The sequence below is a fragment of the Puma concolor genome, chromosome A2, assembly GCF_028749965.1.
Source record: "Puma concolor isolate L17-30 chromosome A2, mPumCon1.1.hap2, whole genome shotgun sequence".
NCBI classification, from domain to species: domain Eukaryota; kingdom Metazoa; phylum Chordata; class Mammalia; order Carnivora; family Felidae; genus Puma; species Puma concolor.
Window position 1 is genome coordinate 59177157 of NC_141668.1, and position 15146 is coordinate 59192302.

The 15146-nt window shown below is 35.3% G+C and overlaps 1 protein-coding gene and 1 non-coding gene across 14 annotated transcripts in view; one reads left to right on the plus strand and one right to left on the minus strand.

Moving 5' to 3' along the window:
* The window catches only part of HDAC9 (histone deacetylase 9), a 708604-nt gene that overhangs the window by 606792 nt on the left and 86666 nt on the right, over positions 1-15146 (minus strand). The window lies entirely within an intron of this gene.
* LOC112867101 (U6atac minor spliceosomal RNA) lies at positions 4367-4495 on the plus strand. Its single transcript, XR_003224163.1, has one exon. It is a non-coding gene; the product is annotated as a U6atac minor spliceosomal RNA (small nuclear RNA).

Genomic DNA, 15146 nt, shown 5'->3' on the forward strand with positions numbered 1-15146 from the left:
AAAATAAACAAAACCACTGCTATTCTAAACTACTCTGTCTTGTTCATGAATTTATTTATTTTTTTAAATGTTTACTTATTTGGAGAGAAAGAAAGAGAGAGAGAGCATGAGTGGATGAGGGGCAGAGAGAGAGAGAGAGAGAGAGAGAGGGAAAAAGAGAATCCCAAGCAGGCACCACACCACCAGTGCAGAGGTGGACACGGGGCTCCATCCCACGACCTGAGCCAAAATCAAGAGTCAGACACTTAACCAACTGAGCCACCCAGGTGTTCCCATGAATCTATTTCTATTGCACATCCCTCTTTCCCTGGTTCCCAATATCACCCTATCACTTCCAAACACACACATTCTATTTATGCTGGGTTGAAAATCTTGGAAACTCTGCTGTGCCAAGCACTGTTTAAGGCAATAGACATACAAAGAAGCGCTACTCTAAAAGCCTTACAGTCTAATATGAGAGAGAGATAATTACTATAATAATTAAGGAACAATGTACTGCATGCTGTAACAAAGGTAGATACAGTGCTCTAAGGGAATATAGAGAATATAACAGAGGATGAAACTAAATATCCCTAGTAGAATAATGTGGTTGGAGATAAATTTAACAGGAGGAAAAGGCATTTCAAGTACTGAAAATAACCAGTGCAAAAGAACAGAAACAGTGAACATACACATATACACACACACACACACATATATATATACCTTCTTATATACATATATACATAGTTATATACATACGCATATATACGTATAGATACATATATACACACATATACATTTATATTCATATATATTCATATAAGATATGATGAGACATTTACCACATTGGCAAACTAACTGGGTGTTAAGGATCAGAATCCAGGCACAAAATGGCTTAAAAGCAAGAGATTAAATTCAGTAAAAGTATCATTGAGTAATAGGAACGGAGCCCTAGAAACAAAAGTATCTGTCATATTGAGAATAGTAAGTCCAGAACTTGAGTGTGGAGCTGAGGAGAAGCAAACATGGCTGGAGCATGGAGCCACACCACTTCTAACTGAGAGACTAGGAAATCCCTAAAATACAGGTAGATTTTTATTCGTCCCTTATCGATGACCATAAGGAACAAAGAATTTTCATTACTCATTTGGTGACAAATCTAAGCTCATCTGGCAATAAAAACTGGCCTAAACAGACAGGAGATTATTTATTATTTTAACCTCATTTAGTATTAATAGCTATGAATTTCACTGCAGAAATAAATATTAAATGTTTTTATTATGAGGAACTGTCCCAGACCCCATTAAAAGTGACATGACACCAAAAACAATAAGATACCTAGGAATAAACCTAACTAAAGAAGGAAAAGATCTACACTCTGAAAACTGTAGAACATTTATGAAAGAAACTCAAGAGGACACTAAGCAATGGAAAAGCATTCCATGCTCATGGATTAGAAGAACAAACATTGGTAAAATGTCCATACTACTCAAATCAATCTACACATATAATGAATTCTTACCAAAATATCACCAGTATTTTTCTCAGAGCTATAACAGACAATCCTAAAATTTGTATGAAACCACAAAAGAACCTGAATAGCCAAAGCAATTCTTAAAAAGAAACACAAAACCAGAGGCATCATGATTCCAGATTTCAAGTTACATTACAAAGCTGTAGTCATCAAAACAGTATGCTACTGGAACAAAAACAGACATATAGATCAATGGAACAGAAGAGAAAACCCAGAAATGGACCCAGAATTAAATGGCCAACTCATCTTCAACAAAGCGGGAAAGAATATCCCATGGAAAAAATGGCAGTCTCTTCAACAATGTCGTTGGAAAAAATCCTGTGTCTTTCAGGAACACACTGAAAGATAAAAGTGGACCACTTTCTTACACCATATGCAAAAATAAATTGAAAAAGAATGAGAGACCTAAATGTGACACAGGAAACCATCAAAATACTTCAGGACAAAACAGGCAGCAATCTCTTTGACCTTGGCTGTAGAAAGTTCTTACTAGAACACATCACCAAAGGCAAAGGAAACAAAAGCAAAGAAGAACTACTGGGATTTCATCAAGAAAAAAAGCTTCTGCACACTGAAGGAAACAACAAAACCAAAAGGCAGCCTACTTAATGGGAGAAGATATCTGCAAACAACATATAAAGGGTTAGTATCTAAATAGTATCTTATAAAGGGTTATAATAGTATCTTATAAAGGATTAGTATCTAAAATCTATAAGGATTTATCAAACTCAACACCCCAAATACAAATAGTTAAGAAATGGTCAGAAGACATGAATAGACACTTTTCCAAATTACATCAAAATTACTAACAGACACATGAAAAGATGCTCAATATCACTTACCATCAAAGAAATACAAATCAAAACCACAATGAGATACCACCTCACACCTATCAGAATGGCTAAAATTAACAACAAACAAACAAACAACAGGTGTTGGCAAGGATGAGGAGAAAGGGGAACCCTCTTGCATTGTTGGTAGGATTGCAAACTGGTACAGCCATTCTGGACAACAGCATGGAGGTTCCTCAAGAAACTAAAAAAAGGAACTACCCTACGACCCATCATTTGCACTATTAGGCATTTACCCAAAGGATACAAAAATACAGATTCAAAGATGTATGTGCACCCCAATGTTAATAGCAGCATGATCACTAATAGCCAAATTATGGAGACAGCCCAAATGTCCCTCGACTAATGAATGGATAAAGAAGATGTGGTGTATCCATACAATGGAATATTACTCAGCCATCAAAAAGAATGAAGTCTTGCCATTTGTAATGACATGGATGGAACTAGAATGTATTATGCTAAGTGAGATAAGTCAGAGAAACACAAATATTGTACCATTTTACTCATATGTGGAATTTAAGAAACAAAACAGAGGAACATATAAGAAGGAGGAAAAAGAGAAGAAAGGGAAACAAACCACAAGAGACTCTTAATGATAGAGAACAAAGTGTGGGTTCACAGAGGGAGGTGGGTGGGCGATGGTCTGGATGGGTGATGGGTACTAAGGAGGGCACTTGTGATAAGTACTAGGTGTTGCATGTAAGTGATTAATCACTAAATTCTACTCCTGAAACCAATATTGCACCGAATGTTAACTAACAAAAATGTAAATTGAAGAAAAAGGAAAAGATTTTTTAAAAGGCTAAATAAAGTTTTAAAAATAAAAATAAATAAAAATAAAAAATAAAAGTGACATGCCATGTAACACAGGATTTATGTCCCATGCTACCTTTTAAAAAACTGATAAAATCTCTTAGCTTTATACCCTCTGGATCCTTCCATGTTGCTGCAAATGGCAAGATCTCTTTCTTTTCATGGCTGAATAATACTAAGTGAAACACATCAGTCAGAGAAAGACAAATACCATATGATTTCACTTACATGTGGAATTTAAGAAACAAAGAAAAAAAGAGACAAACTAAAAATCAGACTCTTAACTACAGAGAAGAAACTAATGGTTACCAGAGGGGAGGTGGATAGGGAGAAGGGTGAAGTAGGTGAAGGGAATGTTTTTGTCATGAGGAGCACTGAGTAATGTACAGAACTGTTGAATCACTATGCTGTATACCGGAAACAACTATTAACACTGTATGTTAAGTATACTGGAATTAAAAATTTTTTAACTCCAAAGCTGGTAAATGTTAAAATTAAAAAAAAAAAAAAAACACAACTGATAAAATCTCAATTCTAGAACACACCTGGCTCGTGGGGTTTTGGAATATTCTATGGACCTTAGATTTTGAGATTTCACAGAACCAGTCAGATACAGAAGGGGATCTATTGCCCAAGAAAGGTTTTAGAATCCATGGAAGATCCATTTAGGATTGTTTTGTTAAATGGAGGGTGAGTTCTCATTGCCAAACACATTCTATTTTTGACCATCTTTGTGATCCGTGGCAAAGTTTATTTTACTTATGTAGTATTAGTTAAAAACAAAAAATAAACTGCCAATCATGGACTCTTATATCAACCTTTTTACTCCCCTTATAATGCCAAGAATACCAGGAAAAAATTGTAAAAGAACATTCTCTTTGCCTCCTATAAACTTAATAGATAGTTTCCTGGAATTGTCTATTCAAATAGAAAATTAATTTCCATGCACAGCTGGAAATACCACATTGGCAAGCAAAGAAAACATCAAACACCAGTATATTAAAGTGTAGGAACTATAAAGACTCAACAAAACAGAATCTGCTCAGTAAGATGGTCATATGAGAACATATTTTCACCTGTTTATTTAATGTATAAGTACATCTCTTAAAGTGAAGTAGCAATAATCAAGGAAGCTTTGGATTCGGAAAAACAATGAGAGGATTACATCATTCAAGCCGTTTTTCCATCCTTGTATGAAAGGAGAAGAGGTTAGCACATTCCTTGCCAAGGATAAAAGATGTCCTCAGGCCTGCACAATACATGTATGGGTAAGACACTGCCACCTACTTTGTGGCATGGTTGCTTTTTTATTTTTCACTTTGGGATGATGTAGAAGTTCTAAAGATAGTGGTGACAGCTGTGCAATAATGTAAAAATACTTCAGGCCAAGGAAGTACACACTCTAAGAGGGTTAAAGGGTAAATTTCATGTTATGTGTATTTTACTGTTATATAACATACAATTTCAATAATATACAAAAAGCTCTTTAAAATCAATAAAAAATAGTCTAAAAGAAACATATGCAAAGGGTACAAACAAATTGAAAACAGGGGAAGAAAATCCAATAAATACATGGAAAAATGTTCAAAACCACTAATAAGAATGCAAGTAAAAATGACTACAAACTATCATATTCAATCTTTCAAATTAGTGAAGATTAAAAATATTGAGAATTTAAAAAAGAAAAACAGGCAGCTTTTCTAGACCCACCAAAAAGATCAGGTTCTGTTTATACATCATCCTTCATTTGCTTAGGCCTAATGGGTATTCGTCTTTGTACTGACCCATCAAGAAAAAGCAGGCTCATGGTGCCATCTGGGGACTCTTCCCCGATGCTGTACCTGCATCAGGCAATGACTTATATGGTCAATACTCAACTAATAACCAAACTAAACAAAACAATACACTTCATATACTTCAAAGAAGAAGAAGAAGAAGAAGAAGAAAAGACAAGGAAAAGAAAAGAAAAGAAAAGAAAAGAAAAGAAAAGAAAAGAAAAGAAAAGAAAAGAAAAAGAAAAGAAAAGAACAAAAGAAAGAAAGGCAGAAACCAGAACATCACCTTCAGTAACTGCCATACAGAAAGGCCAGTAAAAAGGAGTAACAAGGTGAGCATGAGAAAACCTCATATGGCATCCAGGCAGTTGGTCCCCTTGGTCCTGCTGCCTTAATTCTCAAGTTATCAGAATACAAATTAAGAATCTCCAGCACTGACATTTTGTATATAACAACAAGGAGAAATTTCAATAAAAATCAATGTGTTATGAAAGTAAGACAGAGAAAAACAGTCTGTGTGAACTTTATTCATCGTGGAACCTCTGAATGAGTGAAAGGTTGACTTCAGGAGCATTTCTAGACCAAACACAACAGAGTCCCAAAGTGTAATATTGTGTTAAAAACCTGGAGCTACATCTCTATTATCTTTGACAAAGAACCCCAAAACACCATGTATTTCGGTAAATCTGCTGGGATATCCCACAAGCAAAGTGAGGGATCAATTTAATTAACTACATATAGGAGGCAGTAAGTGGATGGGAAAATACATGGGACAAAGTAGGAGCTGAAGAAATACTTGTTGAACTGAACTGAGCAAGTGGTAGAAGCTAATACACAGTACCTGTATGTACTGATGAAATTTATTATTGTTCCAACTTTCCACCATACTTAACCTATGGAAAATACACAAAATATCTATAGAGCCAGTTGTAAAGGTTTATTCTTTTCCACTTGGCATCCCCAGTAACAACCAACCCGCAGCATGGTGCTCAGAGGCTAAGTGAAGATTAATTTCCCCAGAATCAACATCTTTGACTCAAATCCTATTGACAAAAATACAGAAAGTTTTAAGTATGGGGGTGAAATGTAAATGATAAGAAGGTGATCAAAACAAAGATTCTAACAGAAGACAGGCCAGATGATATAGATAAGTCACCTCAGTGAGACCTACTCAAATAAACCAGAAGTAGTCTCTTTTAGTATCCTATCAGAGAAATGTGAGGATTCAATCAGTAACTTCCAACTTCCTCATTTGCTACTCACACTAAAACTTCATTTCATATTAAATGAAATATATTTATATGTATATATAGAAACATATTTGTCTATAGAAAACTCAATTTCAATTTTCACAAATTAATACTTGATCTTATAACGCATGTGCACTCTGGTATCTTGTAATATGGTCTATTCTATTGAACCATTTAATTGCAAGTACAAAACTGATTCCATGGCCTGATAAGAGCCCATGTGACATGCAGAAAACACAGGACTATATGATTTCTTTCTAGCTCATTAAAGGAAAGAACATGATTTTATGTAGACGCGATCTAAAAATATCCACAACTCCTAAATACTAGGTCCTCAATGACCTTTCCAAAGCTAATTACTGAATGAAATGATATAACCCCTGTAACATCTTTGCTTTCCCTTCTTCCTCACAATAAATGCCCACAATACTTTCCATTCAACAGGCTTTAGAAGTGATTTTCCCAGGGTGTACAACTATTGCCCCACCTGACAGCAGAGGTGAACACAGGGGATTTTGCAATAAAAAGTTAAACATTTACCAAAGGAACTCCCTTAACCCGTAATAAAGTACATTTGAATCTCTGTAAGCCACCCAGCAATAACTAAACAAAAGTCAAAATGGTACTCACGCAGCAGCAGCAAACCACATAAACCTTGGTTTTAATTAAATGAAAGATATTTCATAGTAGTTGTATTCTCCCTTCGAAACTACACAATTTGTTCCCTGAAAAAAAATTATTCTAAGTTTCTAGAATAGCATCTTTGTCACTTTTGTAGATTTTCTTAATTGGATGCCGTCTGTTGCAGACCCCCCTCTTCATCCCACCTCATCCTCACCATCTTTAGTAATGGCCCAAACTTGTGGGTGTGCAGGAGTCTCTGGTGAAAAATGAGCTGGCTTTGAGTCAAACAATACTTCCCAATCACAATCGGGGTTTTTTCAGTACATAGCTAGGGAAAGGTCTTGTTTACTTCTTCCCATTATAGCTTAAAAACCATCTAAAACATTGTTTCCTCAAAGGCATTACCATTGAGACATGGAATCCTAACAGCATCATCTGTGCTTGTCAAGTGATTTCAAATTGCTTTACTTTGTAAACCTTCTCTTGCTTTCTAAGTCTACCGGGTAAAGAAGTAAATTCCACATGTATTTAATAGCATTTGGATATTTTATTCATGACAGTTTATAAAATAAAATGTAAAGCCTCAAAGTTTTAACTTTAAAAAGCACTTTGAATTATAAACATGAAAGAAATATTAATGTCAAAAAATTAGGTCCATTGTAATCCTGTAATCAAAGCATTCTGTGCATTTTCCAAACTTGGCAAGCCACATTTTTATTTTTAATTTTTGAACTACTAATTCTGGAGGAAAAACAAACACCATTAACTTCCTCTTCAGTCACTAGCCGTCAGTGCCATGTGTTTTTATCGCTTCCTGCCACAAGGAAATACGTTGGAAACAAAGAATGATATTCAAAAAAGAGTTCTCTGGGTGTTTAAAGTCATTCTTTCAGGAATTGAGAAACACTGTAAACTTATTTAAATAATGGTACAGAATGATAAAACTATTCAGAAAACCTTCACATTTCTTTTATTACTTGATAATGCTCAAAACAAGCCTGTCAAGATTATTTAAAAATAAACTGAGTTGGTCAAGTTAAATAAGTTCCCTTCCTAACACAGCTAATAAATGACAGAGCTTGAATCCAAATCCACTCAGTTTTATACCCAACCTCATAGTGGAAACTATATTCCATTGTTTTCCTTATGAACCTTTTGATCAAACTGTAGGTTTTTATATTAGCCTATTTGTCTAAACCATCATGGGTTTTTGTGGACGAGTCGTGGGGAGAGCCTTCGCTGAGGCTAAGGATGATAAGAACATGAAGATGAAGAAGTATTCAACACCTTCCTTATTAAGTCCTATGTACTAGATAGTACACTAAATACTGGGAATCCTCAGCAAAGATGTAAACTATACCTCTTACTCTGAGGAATTGGTAAGAAATTGAAAAAAAAGGGTGGTCTTAGTTTGTTTGGGTTGCTATGCCAAAATACCACAGCTTGGGTGGTTGAAACAACATAAATGTTTTTCTCACAGTTCTAAAAGCTGGGAAGTCGAAGATCAAGGTGCTGGCAGATTCAGCGTCTGGTGAGAGTCCTCTTCCTCATTTGTAGATAACCACCTTCCTTCTGCATGCTCACATGGCCCTTCTTGGTACATGCTCATGGAAGAAGATCTTTCTCTCTTCTTATAAGAGCACTAATCCCATCGTGAGGGTCCTACTCTTATGACCTAATCTAAACCTGATTATCTCGGGGCGCCTGGGTGGCTCAGTCGGTTAAGCGTCCGACTTCAGCTCTGGTCATGATCTCACGGTTTGTGGGTTTGAGCCCCATGTCAGGCTCTGTGGTGACAGCTCAGAGCCTGGAGCCTGTTTCGGATTCTGTGTCTCCGTCTCTCTCTGGCCCTCCCTCGTTCATGCTCTGTCTCTGTCTCAAAAATAAATAAACGTTAACAAAAATTAAAAAATTAAATTAAATTAAAAAAACCTGATTATCTCCCAAATGCCCCACTTCCAAAAACCAACACATTGAGAACCAGGGCTTCAACATACAAATTTGGAGGTGCCATAAACATTGGGCCTATAACAGGAAACTGACAGGTAAAACAAGTGATCGCAATTAGTTTGATATATGAAATACCACAAATATTATCACTTAATTATACTCGACAAATATTTCTTGATACTGAAAGGGAAGTAAATTTTTTACCATCAATGAAATCCATGAGATAAACAATAATCTCCATGTTTTACAAATGAGAAAACTGTGGCTCAGAAATGATAATTTGTCCAAGATCAAAAAGTGAGCAAGTGAGGGAGACTGGTTTTAAACACGAATCTACCTAGCTTCAAAGCCCAGCCTCTTTTTACTAGAGAGCTGTAACCAAGAGCAACAACAGCCTTCCTCACTGCCTCTTCTAGGGTGTATATAGCATGGCTCTTCCTACCAAGGAAGAGAGTAGCTCCAAGAGCAAAGTACAAACACACATAGCATGTAAAAACCCTCTGAATCAGAGATGACTAAGGCCTGAATGCTGATACAATAAAAGCAGGTCAGGAAACTAATTAAAAGCACAGATCCTAAACTAGCCTGTCCCACTTGCAAAAGAGAACACTCTACCTAGTAAAATGGTAGAGACACTGGTTTCATGGCAGACACAGTATGACTGTAATTCTCAAAAAATATTTCATAAGCTAACAAAAGAACAAAGATACCTACATATTTGAAATATAAAACCAATATGAAAAAAAAAAGTATTTTAATGTTGAAGCAAATTAACCTGGAACGGAGATACAGATTTGATTTACTTTTCTTCAGCTCTGAGAAAGTCATTGTGACTCATTGAGTACTAAGGCTGTAGCAAAGTTTCTGTTTAACTTTTTTTAACTTTTTTTTTTCTTTGAGGGAGAGAGAGAGACAGCGTGAGCAGGGGGAGGGGCAGAGAGAGAGGGAGATACAGAATGTGAAGTGGACTCCAGACTCTGAGCTGTCAGCACAAAGACTGACATAGGTCTCAAACGCACCAGCCGAGCTGTGACATCATGACCTAAGCCAAAGTCGGATGCTTAACTGACTAAGCCACCCAGGCTCTCCAAGGCTGTAGCAAAATTTTAAAAATATACATCTTTTCCAGCACTTTGCATAGTAGGTACTTAATAAACATGCTGTGAATCAATGGATGCAGGCAAGAAAAAATGAATTAGGATTCAGATTAAATGGTCACATTCACAGTATATAATTAAATATCTCATTTTATGTAGGGGTTTTGAAATGATTTCTTCAATTTCCAGTTAAACGTCTACCCATATTTATTTTCAAGCCTAACTTGTATGATAGCCAAAAGATCTAGATATTTTTGTGTTCCAAAACAAAATAATTGCATGCTATTTTACTCACAATTTTGAAATTTGCAGTTCATAAAAATACTATGTTTAAAAGGAATTTGGGGAAAATGGGTATTACTGAGAATAAAGAAATGTGTTTATATGTAGTGTGGTAACATAGGAGATTTTTAAAACTAGGTAATTGTGCTTATTAGTGGTACAAATTGGGAAGGATAAAGAAAAAAAGAAAAGCAATGATCTTTATTTCAATATACTATTTAGTAGCCATTTCAATGGTAATGTAGAGGTGTTACAGAATAATACCTCTACTCCATCTTACTTTCTGGTCATCATTTTTCTCTTATTTCATAATCTTATTGTTAATGTCTTTTATTTTGCAATACTGAAGATCTTTTTCTAAGCCAGTTTATGTCCTTTTTTGAAAGAAAAGCCATATATGTGTATGTGTGTATCTATAGACAAACACATATATTCATATACATTATATATAAATGCCCATAATCATTTATGCATATACATAATTATATACAATTATATATGTATATGTCTCTTTCCTGGGTGCATTCTGTCTCTTTCACATATATGAAATTGTATGTTATATAATATATGTCATATATTATATATCAATAAATATATTTATATATTTATAATTTATATTTTTATGGATTATATATTATTTATTTTATATGCTTATATAAAATACAAATATTTATGTTATTTATTTGTATATACTTATATATACAAATATCTAATTTATATCCAGAAACTACATATAATTATATATAAATTAGAAATTATATATAATAAAACTATATACATAAATTATATATGTATAATTTAGAAATGAGACAATCCTTATATTAACTCAACATTTATTTACAAGTTAATCTTTATGTATTCCATATGAGCGCACATAAAAATATCTCATGCTCATACAAATATGAGAAAATCACTTCTCTCAAGATCTCACTTTAATTAACGTTTGGGTTTGGGGGCACTTGGTTTACACCTCAGTGACGTGTGTAAAAGGGTGGTCAGGAGACCTCAAGTATGACTAAGTGTCATAATGTCAGACAGTACTGGCTGATTTCCTCAACACTCAGTGGTAGCAAGAGTCCCAGGGTGGTCACAACTGTGTCCCTGTGCTCAGAGCCTATCAGAGTACCAGCAGGTTTTACCACAAGGACTCGTAAATCCCTAAGGATTCTATCTAGGTAGGTTCAAGTGGGGCCTGAGAATTTGTGTATTGATAAGCCCCATGTGATTCCTATCAGACAAGACTGAAAAACACTGTTAGCATGTATGGGAAGGAGCACATTGAAGGAGAAGGCCAGAAATGTGGTTCGCCCTATACCATGGACACTAGAAATGTCTCATAAGTACTGCCAGTTTTTATAGACCATGGCAAGCCATGGAGAGTTTTGATAAAGGAAATAATTAGATTTGTGCTTTAGCAGCAGTGCTTTACTAGGCAGCATTGTACAATTAGCCTGAATGCAGGAGAGACTAAAAATAGAGAGATTAGCTGGAAGCCTATGACAATAGTTGTGGCCAGAAGTAATGAATGCTAAAGGCTAGCAACAAAAACGGAAAATAGAGTCAAAATCCAAGCCAACTTGATGTGCAGGGGAGCAGAATAAGAGTTTCAAAAGTGGCACCATTGTTTTAAGCACAAGTGGCTGAGGAGATATCTGTGATGTTCATAGAAAGAAAGAAGGTCAAAAGAATTTAGACTAGGTACAGTATAAGTAAATGAATTCATAAATGAATGGTTAAAAGAAAGGTCATTTGTAAAGACAGGAAATAGGGTTTTAACCCCAGTTCTACCATCTTCTTGCTAGCACATGCTAGACACATCTTTTAAGCTCTCTAATGCTAGTATATTTGTTTATAAATTATGCTAGTAAAAAATTTTGCAGGATTGCTGTAAGGGTTAAATGAAATGATCTGTAACACCTGATCCATAGTAGGTGACTAACAGGACAATTTCATTGTTTTTCTGCTTTTCTTTTCACCAACTTTTATGTTCAATGATTTAAAACCATTCCAGACACACAGTAGGCACTCAACATACACTGGTTGAATGAATGAATTACTACTGCTATGACAATTCTATTGAAGACTGAAAAAAGATCATGGGATTTGGCCATTAAAGAGTAATTGGTGCACTTAGAGACTGCTTAAATGCCTAGGGGTTTTGAACATTTGTGTGAAGATAAAGTCCAAGTGTTCTGGTAGAGGACACTGAAAATGAAGTGGTATTGTAGAATTAAAGTTTCTTCGAGTTTCATTGTTTTGTTGTTTTGTTTTGTTTTTTCTATTCTGCCCGTTAAATAAAGGCTTCCAGCTAGAAAAGAAAAATCTGCTTTATTAACTTTAACAGTATTAAAAACACCTTATCCCTTAGAGTTTTTACAGTATATTGTCTCATTTGATATTCAGCTACTTGAGTCAAGGAATTCGGTTACTACTATCATCATTTCTATTTTAAAGATGAGAAAACTAAGATTCAGGAAAGTTGAGGTACTTTTACGGCATGAGTGTCAGAGCCAGGGGAATTTAACTGAGGTCTTCTGACCACAAGTTTGTTGAGCTTTCCACCACCCACACTCATCAAGCCCATTCAAGTTATTCCAGATGAGCTCTCTTCCATGCTTGCCCTCACACAAAGTTTTCCCTCCTACGATTTGGAAGTGAAGAGTGGGGAAGAGTCTTACGGGCCTGAGGAAGTTTGGAAAATACTGCTCCTTCCTCAAAACGCAGCCAGCACCACAGAGCACCCATCCTCCTGCTAGTCCAGTGCCAGTCACGAATGCTAACACCACAGCACACCTGTTTCTTGTTAGCTACAACAGAAAAATCTGCTGTCCTTTGGGAAGTATCAGAACTGTCTTTTTGGAAAGCGTTTCTGTAACGATGATACAAGCTTTAAATTCTGATCTTAACCAACTGGTTAAACAGAAAAATTTGTCTTTATATTGAGTTACTGTCACTTTGTACCACTGCCCATGGTGTTGACTGCTTGAATTCACACCCTGACCCTAAGCAGATGCACAACCTTGGACATCTTATCTATCTCTGAAAGGGGTTTCTCATCTTTAAAATGGGGATTCTAGAAAATAGCCCTTACCCTATAGGGTTTTCACTTTAATAAATGAAATACCACATACAAAGTATTTGGCACATTTAGAATGTGAAATATAAGGAACACTCAATACGTGGTCTCTGCTATTCAGCAATGTGTGGTACCTTAGTCTTGCGGAGAAAGCAATTCAGGCCCAGAATGATCAAGATACTTTGCACAAAGTGACCAAACATCATTTTGAAACAGTAACTTTCCTTATGGAGAAAGAAATGCCCAAGATAATCAATGAATTTGTCATTGACTGAAACTGCCACATTCATTCCTCTGACTTTAAATTATTCATTTGTAAATTAATGTACATTTTCAGTTAATAAATCAGATGATTTATGATGGGGGGAGCAGCTAGACCCACAGTTGAGTTTCAAAAATCTTAAACATAAAAAAGTACATTTAGAAACACAGGAAAAGGGCTTTTTTAAACACACCAATATGTATTCTCACATATCCTTGTAACAATTAATATCTAAATGAAATTAATTTGCATGCTTTCAAAATAGGAGAACAAGTGTTTAATTTTCATAACTAATAAAACAACATTGCCTTTTTGTAGAAAGTAAATGTTATCTCCTAAAGAACAAGAATTTTATATTTATTTACTTTCTCCTGCTTTTTTGTACTTCCCTGATGTTTCTTGTCATAGTGGCTCTGGACATTGGTTACACATTATAATCACTTTGGAGGTTTAAATGAATACCTGGGCATAGACCTATAAGGAGTCCATAAATTAAAATTGTTGAGGTTGGTGGTTCCAGTTCAAGGTTCTGTCTTTGTTTCCTTTAAGCGCTACAGATGACTTTAAGGCAGAGCCCAAACCAAGAATCACTGGCTTACCCAACGTCTTTCAAACAGAATGATGGATTTTTTTTTTTTTTGCCTTGTTGATTGCTGTCTATAAATAAGTTGTTTTACTTCGAACCATAAAACTGCTTACTCTGAAAGGCAGTCTTGACCTTCAATGCAAGTTAGATTTCCCTTGATTCTAATCAAATGATTTTATGAGAGTCCCATTCCATTAATTTTCCTCATAAAGTTAGGTGGGATGAGTTATATAAGAAGACCACATTATACACAGCATTCAAATTACAGCACTAGAAAAAAAATAGGTCAGGCAGGTTACAGATTAGTGCTCTGTGGTATTTTTTTAAGAGTTTATGTATCATGCTAATTTTGTAATAGTTGAAGTTATAAATCATTGACAAAAATGTGATTCTGAAAACACCAGCAAAAGAAATACAACATTATAGCATTAAAATATCTGACACAACCATACAGCTATTCTGAAATCCTTTTCATTCAATTCCTGAAACCCTTCGAATAAATAATGCTGGATCCAGATTGCAGAACAATGGGGGTTAAAAAGAACCAGACAAGCATAGGAAGCCTGATCTGCTTATACCGGCAGGTAACAAAAAAGAAGGTAATTTATGTATTTCAACAGCAATAACTTTATTTTCCTGGGTTATTTAATACTGCTGTCTCCTGTGTGCTATGTAGCAATAGGGAATGAAATGAAGTTGCAGGAACTCCAAAAGAAGCAGAAGGAGAAAGACATCCAATGGCCAAGACACATCACCATTTATGTATTATTTATCCTTTCAATAATTTAGTTTACCAATGGTTTAAAAGGATAAAAATACTGAACCACTCTGCAAATCCTCTTATACTGGCATAACCTCTCTACAGAGTAGCCTTCTTCCACTGGGGAAAACATGGGGTAAGGTGGAAAAAATGGGATCCAACAAAGACCCCAAGGATCTGAAACTAAATCAGGTTCACAAATACAGGCAAGAGAATTTAAGAAAGTGTTTAGGATTGTTTCCTTCGAGTAAGTGAAGTTAGGAAGTAGAACCTTAAGCATAGGTTGAAAATTTTAGAATGGAAA